This window comes from Zonotrichia albicollis, chromosome 7 (genome assembly GCF_047830755.1).
Source record: "Zonotrichia albicollis isolate bZonAlb1 chromosome 7, bZonAlb1.hap1, whole genome shotgun sequence".
NCBI classification, from domain to species: domain Eukaryota; kingdom Metazoa; phylum Chordata; class Aves; order Passeriformes; family Passerellidae; genus Zonotrichia; species Zonotrichia albicollis.
Window position 1 is genome coordinate 48871402 of NC_133825.1, and position 7131 is coordinate 48878532.

The 7131-nt window shown below is 45.1% G+C and overlaps 1 long non-coding RNA gene across 1 annotated transcript in view; it reads left to right on the plus strand.

The window, feature by feature from the left end:
- The first annotated feature begins 393 nt into the window (after window positions 1-393).
- The window catches only part of LOC113459758 (uncharacterized), a 9585-nt gene continuing 2847 nt past the window's right edge, over window positions 394-7131 (plus strand). Inside the window, exons 1-3 of the long non-coding RNA XR_012581159.1 lie at window positions 394-1072; window positions 1679-1765; window positions 3130-3187. This is a non-coding gene — a long non-coding RNA (uncharacterized LOC113459758). The remainder of the gene's footprint in view (window positions 1073-1678; window positions 1766-3129; window positions 3188-7131) is intronic.

Here is a 7131-nt window from a genome sequence, read left to right on the forward strand (position 1 = left end):
CCCTGTGGTCTCCTGCTCAAGTTCAGCTTTGAATTATTTTTTCTTTTTTTTTTTTTTTTTCAAAGAAAGCTTTTAAAAATTTATCAAGTTCGTATTAGGCATTCAGTCATTATGTTAAGGGTTTAAAAATAAAGATAAAAAAAGAGAAACTTTACTTCAGAAATTAACTTCTTTTTTTTGGCAATTAGAATGGCAGCATAAAATATTTATTGGGTCTGATAATTTTATTCACAGTGCTGAGTGCTGGCTGTTTGGATACACTTTTTGAGAAAGGTTTTATTTTTGGAAAATTGATTCCCCCCCCCCCCCCTATTTTTCTTTCTGCCCTTCTGCAACTATTCCCAGTGTTTGTGAGATTTTCTTTTTCATTGTCTGCACCAGGTGACCCGAGATGTGATATTGGACACTAACCAAAAGGGGGAAAATATGACAAAATATTGCCTTCTCCAGGCACATGTCTTTCCATGCAGAGGCCTCTGCTCTGGCTGCCCTCCAGAGCCAGGACAAAGGCTTTCCTCATCCTGCTCCAAAAGGCACGACGCTCGCTGCCAGCCCCAGGCTCATTTGCTTGAGGCACTGGAAATAAAAATGAAGGGAGAAAAACCAGTTGGAATTTGAAGAAGCAGCTCTTGAGGTTTGTGATTTGCGCTGAAGGGCACGGTGAAGGCGGCAGCGTGTCCCTCCCATTTCCCTGCCCTGTGTAACAGGGATTTTATGGGCACCGCTGCCTGCCAAAGCTTCTCAGTCCTTAAAAAAAGGAATCCTGCAAGTGTGACCAGCTGGGAGATGCTGTCAGGCTCACGCACATCCCTTCATCCCAATGGATCAGTCCCACTGGGGAGAGCCCTCCAAATCATTCCCTGGGGAAGGCACTGAACATCCTCCAGTGATCCTTCCGTGGGGAATGAGGAATCACCTTCTGAGGCAAGGCTGGGACTGAGCTGGAGCAGGAGGACAGCCCCTGCCACATCCTGGCGAAAACACAGCACCAACATCCACTCCTTCAGCAGAGTCCTCTTTGTCTCCCAGGAAAGCAGAAGGAATGGGAGTTGCTGCTTCTCCAAAAATTCAGGTAAGAAAATCTGACTCTGCGCTTGGAACAAGGCTTTAAGTAGGAAATTCCTGTTCGCTTTCCATGCTTTTCTTTTTTCTAGAGTTATTCCTTCCTCACCTTCCCCAGTCCTGCTATCCACACTGAAGAGGCTTTTGGTTCTGCTTCCAGAGCCTCCAAGAAAATTACAGCTGTTTCATCAGGAAGCCTCATCTGGTGGAATCCAGGTTTCCCCAGTGATGAAATGATGCTGGAAGTTACAGACCTGCTGGTTTGGTGCTCTGCCAGGAAAGGGGAGTCCTCAGTTTGTACTTAGGATCCCAAACTGTATCTCTGCTTTATGCCCAAGCACTACAAAAAAAAAAATGCTTCCCAGGATCCATCCTTTTCACCCTTTTATGAGCTTTGGTGCTCAAATGAAACCTTGGGCTCTCATTCCTCAAGGTGTTTCTTGGTCCCTCCTGGGTTTGGGTTCCTTTTTTATGGTTCCATGAAATGAGAATGCTGCAGGAAGCACTGATGTGATTGCTTGTGGATTAGAGATTTGTGTCAAACTTCTGAAGTTTTCTGTATTTTCCATATTATTACAGAGAAATAATCTTGTTTCTTCTTTTATTCTGGTTACAGAAGGTGCTCAGGGCTGTGCTCACCCAATGCCCTTGGATTCTGCTGGAGATGTCTCTGCCTTCCCCAGGGGATTGCGGTCACTGATAAGTCAGTATCACCCACAGAAAAAAGTTTAAAAGTTTCAAATCACTTTGTTTACATTTTAAGGGAGACAGACATAAAAAATCTTCATCTTTTGAAATCGGTTGTGACATTTTTTGAATCTGTGACATACTTCAGCAAAACCAAAAAGGAAGGAGTTGTCCTATGAGGTTGGAGGGACCATCCACCCACCCAGGGCTGTTGGGAAGTGATGGGATCTGCAGTGGCAGCTGAGGGAAAAGTATGAAAAGAGGCCAAACATAGACAAATCTCACAGATTGCAATGGCAATTTGGGAGGAAAAATTATTCCAGTTGCATTTAACAGACAGCAAAATTAGTATTTATCCTTTTCCTTGTTAAAGGCAAATTTCCAGGTCTGCGCCTTTTGAAGGATTTGGGTTTGATGTTTTTTTTTTTTTTTCTTGTTTACTATTATTTTAATTTTAATTTCTATCCATTCAATGAGAGCTGCTCAAAGTTGATGTTGCTAAAACACTGGAAAGGCCAATTTTCCACTCATGCAGGTCTGAAAATCCTGGGGAAGAGCTGTTCAGAGGAATGGCAGTAATGCAGAATAAGGATGTGTATGGTTGGTGCAGGCTAGACATGGGGATATTTAAATTAGAAACACGAGCAGGAAAATAAGGGTTTGTGTTGGAGTTTTCAAGGAGTAACTCCTGAGGAATGTCTGGAGGACTCCAGAGGAAGCAATCCCTTGGGATCAATCTGTAAGGCTGAGTTTGGGAAAAGGCAGAATCAGGAAATGAGAGACAAGCCTGATAATTGTCTGGGGATGTTAAAATTCTCAGTTTTCTTCTGTCACAGCAGAAATCAACAATATCTTATTTTTTTTTCCTTTCCCATTCCATAGGGAGGGCTGGCTCCTGCTGGGACTCTCATCCCACCCTGCAGGGAAGAGCTGCAGAGGGATTTATGGAATATTGTTATTTATTGGCTGGGAGTGCAGTGATGCTCCCTTGGTGCTCAGAGAGTTTCTTCCACAGCACCCCAAACTCCAGGTGCAGGCACCACTCTGGGCCTCAGCATCCTTGAAAACATCACCTTTCAGAGTTAATTATGCGACATGAGCAATAAATATTTAAAATATATCAGATATCAAAAATTTTTAAGCACAGCTTTGAAGCCCAGGGTGTGTTTACATGCTTTGCTGACTGAACAGACCTCAATGTGGGTTTTTAAAATCCCAATCCCATCGGGGTGTCAAGCAAACAACACCTCCACCCAACTTCCGTGTACTTTAAATACATGGGTGCTGCTGGATTTGGCTGTTAGTTGGAGAAAGAGCTGAATCTAACTGAGAAATTCCAAGTTTATGAAATTCCTAACCTCGTTTCTTGCCTTGTGCCAGGGAACCCTGAGCCCGTGATGTGACAGCCCAGCCAGGCTTGGAAACCACATCTCTGGAGGTGAGAGGCTCGTGCATTAACCCTCTTGTGCTGCTACATTTTTAAAGCTCCTTTTTTTAATGCTGAAAAGAAGAAAATCATCCCATATTTTGGAACAAAACCCAAAAAGCATCAAGGATTGAAATAGATGGTGCTGACAGAAATTCAAATGCAAAGAGAAGTTGGATTGGGTATATTCTGGTTTATTTTGGGGCAGGACTGTTAGCACTCTGCTGTGTTGAGGTGCTGGGAGTTGGATGCCAGGGCACCACTACCCCACTCCCAGTGCCAGAACACAACATATCTTCACCCCAAAAAGCCAAATTGAGGTTTTGGCTGAAGGAACACCTTGTATGTGATATTTGGCTGGTTAACCATTTGCTCCTCAGCTATTTTCCTGCACTTTCTGTCCTCTCTCCCCCACAATTCAATTGTTTAAGTACAGACTGCAATGTTAAATACCAGATTTCAATGTTCTGCTCAGGTTTTTCTATCACCTGTGGCTGGATGCAGTGATGCTGGAATATGGGGAGGGGATTAGGGGGCACTTTTCCCAATTGTGGAGCAGACTGGGATGCACCAACACATCCTGTCCATGGCTGCACCAACTCACCTGGTGCTGCCTCACTTTTCCCAAAGAATTTTCCCTGTGCCAGTGCAGAGCCCTGGTTTTGTGAAGCACATGGGTGGAGACAGGTCTGGGACAAGAAAACTCTTATTTATACATGTGGCCTCATCAGGATTTGTGTCAAAGTCTCTGGAGATGCCCTCCAGCTTCCTTAAATTTCATTTTTTAATAATGAAGATAATTTTGAGTTTTACAAGCCCAAAAATGTCTAAAGCTAATAAACATTTTATACACATGTCAAAAGATGCTTCAGAAGCAGCCAAACCATGGATTTTTTAACAACTGAGGGGGGATAACAACAGAAATCCACAACACGCTCCTTGCTTGCCAAGTTCCTGCGGCCTGAGCGAATTTTTAGAGATGAGTTACAAACCCCAGATTAACGGAGCTTTAATGGAAGTGCTGACACTTCCTAAAGCTGGAGCCACCCTACAACAACCCCGCATCCCACTGCTGATTCCCGGGGGGGAATAATGCAGCACTTGAGGGAATTAGTATACGGAGGGGCTCCCGAGTGTTTTCGCCCTCCTTTCTCATGCGAGCTTGCAGGGAAGGGATTTGGCAGGAGGATTTGGCAGCCTGGCAGCTCGTGGGGAAACAAAAACCAGCAGCTATCAGTGCAAAACGGAGCGGCCTCTGTGGCTGGTGGCCACCCAGCCCCGCTGGCCCCCGCTTCAAACACAAAGCTGGGTTTGTGGTGGGGCTTAGGCAGAAAGGCTCTTAGGGCCACCATCCAAGGGCTGGAGTTATCTCCCGTTGGAAATGCCACTTATCGATTCTTTGATGGTTTTTAGGGAGGTGTTTTCATCAAGCAGGCAGAGTGGTTTGGTTTCCCAGCGTTGCTCCACGCTGAGGAGATGGATTTGGGGCTGTGTGTCTGTGTTCAGAGCTGCAGCTCCACTGCGGGGTGTACGTGGGGATGCACAGCAGCACGTGAGGAAAGCCTGGCTGGTACACAGCAGCTGGCTCGCTTTTATCACCAGCTTTGCCATAAAACATCCCATTTTAATAATCAAATTAGAGCCGAGGCAAACCTGCACAGGTGAGAGGAAATGTGTGAGCGTGATCAAAACCACATTTCTGATTCAGGATGGAATCGCAGGCTACAGGGAGGTACATCTGTAAATTATACAGGAAGCTTTCTTCAACAACTGATTCACCCTGACAGTTTTACTGAAGTATATGAAAATTAGTATTAAAGATGTGATATGTAGGCTTCTTTCCAGGAATTCCAATCTGGTTTCAATAAAATGAAAACACTGATTGGAAGTGAAGTTGCCTTCCGGTTTTGCCTTTGGCTATTATATGTTCATTCGTGAAATGACTGAATTCCACAACTACTTTTAATATTCACCTTTTGAGTTCATCTCCCGTACTGGACACATTGGAATGATTAAAATAGCACCGACTCCTGAAGCCGGATTCTCTTTAATTTGAAACAGCCTGGGTGCTGAGGAGGAAAAAATATTAAAAAAAAAATGAATGCTCCGTTAAGTCCATCCTTTCTTAGCATCCAGTTGCTTCAGTGCGTGTTTAGGGTGGAATACTAATAAACAAGTGGATGAAACATCCCTGAATGACTGTGAAAGAGCACAGCTCCATGGTCCCTGTCCCTCCAGGTTGCTGCTCCTGGAGGTGCCTGCTGGCTGGAAGGTTTGTATACTCCAATGCTCCGGGTCTCTCCGTGCTTTGGCAGCTGCCCGGCCCTGCACATCAGTGCCACTGTGTGCTGAGCTCCTGCCAGGGACAGGGCCTGGGAAAAGGGGTGCAGAGCAGAGATTTGGGGCCAGCAGATGTAAATATTGAAGATATTTGAGTTTCACAATACAAACTGTTGCGTTCCAGCTTATTGTTCCAAGCGGGTTTTGCACGCTGAACCTGCGGGAGCTCCGTGCCAGATGAGCAGAGCAGCTTCTTGCAGAGCATGAGTGGTTTTATGTGTTGAGGAGCTCATAAAGAAATCCAAATTCCCTTGGATTTGCTAACACCTTCCAGGCTAAGCTTGGTGTTTCGAGGCTGTATTGTCCTGGAGATGGAAAATTGGATCTGCTGCTTTTAGGGAGGTGCTGGCTGGACCAGCCGTGGGGCAGAGCTCAGTGTGGCACCCAGGGTGCTCACCTGGGCTGCCATGACTTCATTGTAGTTGGTTTAAAAGTTACATTTCCTTCATTATTTTATGTGGAAAAGCTGGTTCTCCTTCATTATTTTATGCTGGAAAAGCAGTGACTCCCTCATAAATGTCCCCCAGTGCCTGTTTTGTTTTTGCTGGGGAAAAACCCCCAATCCTTGCTCCCCATGTTGGTGCAGTTTCCTCCCTGCCCTGGGGTTGTGGGAATCTTTGGTGGTACCCTTTTTTCAGGGACTTTAAGGGATTGTTTTCTCCTCAGCACCACTGGAGGTCTCAGCCCTGGGATCCACCACAGCTGACCTGATGTGCTGAGGACTAAAAGGACATCTACAATAAACTGTAATATTAAAAACTTTAGCACCTCTGTGGAACAAAGGAAAGCCCAGGAAAGTAATTTCAGCCTGTGTATTCAGTCACCTCTCTGGCAACCTCTGCAATGAGTATTCTGGCAAGTTATCTCACTGAGGGAGAGCCTGACTTTCTGCAGTTGTCCAAGGCAATCTTTGATTAAATTTTGGATGCTGTTACTTAGACACCCGCTCCTGATGCACTTACCATATTTTGCAAAGAGAAGGTCTCTGTGAATTGAAAATTTCTGGTTATGTGCATTCAAGGTCATGCATAAAACAGCATCTAGGATCATGGAAAGTTGAGGAATTTAATCAAAATGCTGCTCTATAGTTTGGTGTGTTTTGTAGGATTAGCAGGGGCACCAATAATGCTGTCAATGCAGAGCTCATTTGGACACTTGTGAATTATTGAGCTGCAGAGCAAACCTCAGCACAGCCTAAATCAACAATTTTCCACAGTGCTGTTGGCAACAGAAGTTCCTGATAGCTCCTCTTCCACACTGGAGAGGGACAAAATTGCAGTAGGAGGTTGTTTGGGGAAAAAAAAAGCAGTTGCAGGCTTTGGGATATCTGACTTGGTATTTTTGGGGCTCACCAGAAAGAGGCATAAAAGCAGTCCTATACAAATTTAAGAAATTGTCACTCCTAGAGGAAGTAGAAGTTTAAACTCAATATTTTAAAATGCAGCAAAGTCCACCCAGTGAATCTGCAGGACGCCCCTCTGGGGACTGCTCCACATCCTGTGTCCCAAAGCCAAATTCTGGGAATTCTGCAAGGAGCAGTGGGGGAAGGTTGGTGGTGGGAGGGATGACTGGAGGGTCTGGAACATCTTCCCTGGGGGAATTCTCTAATCCAAGGT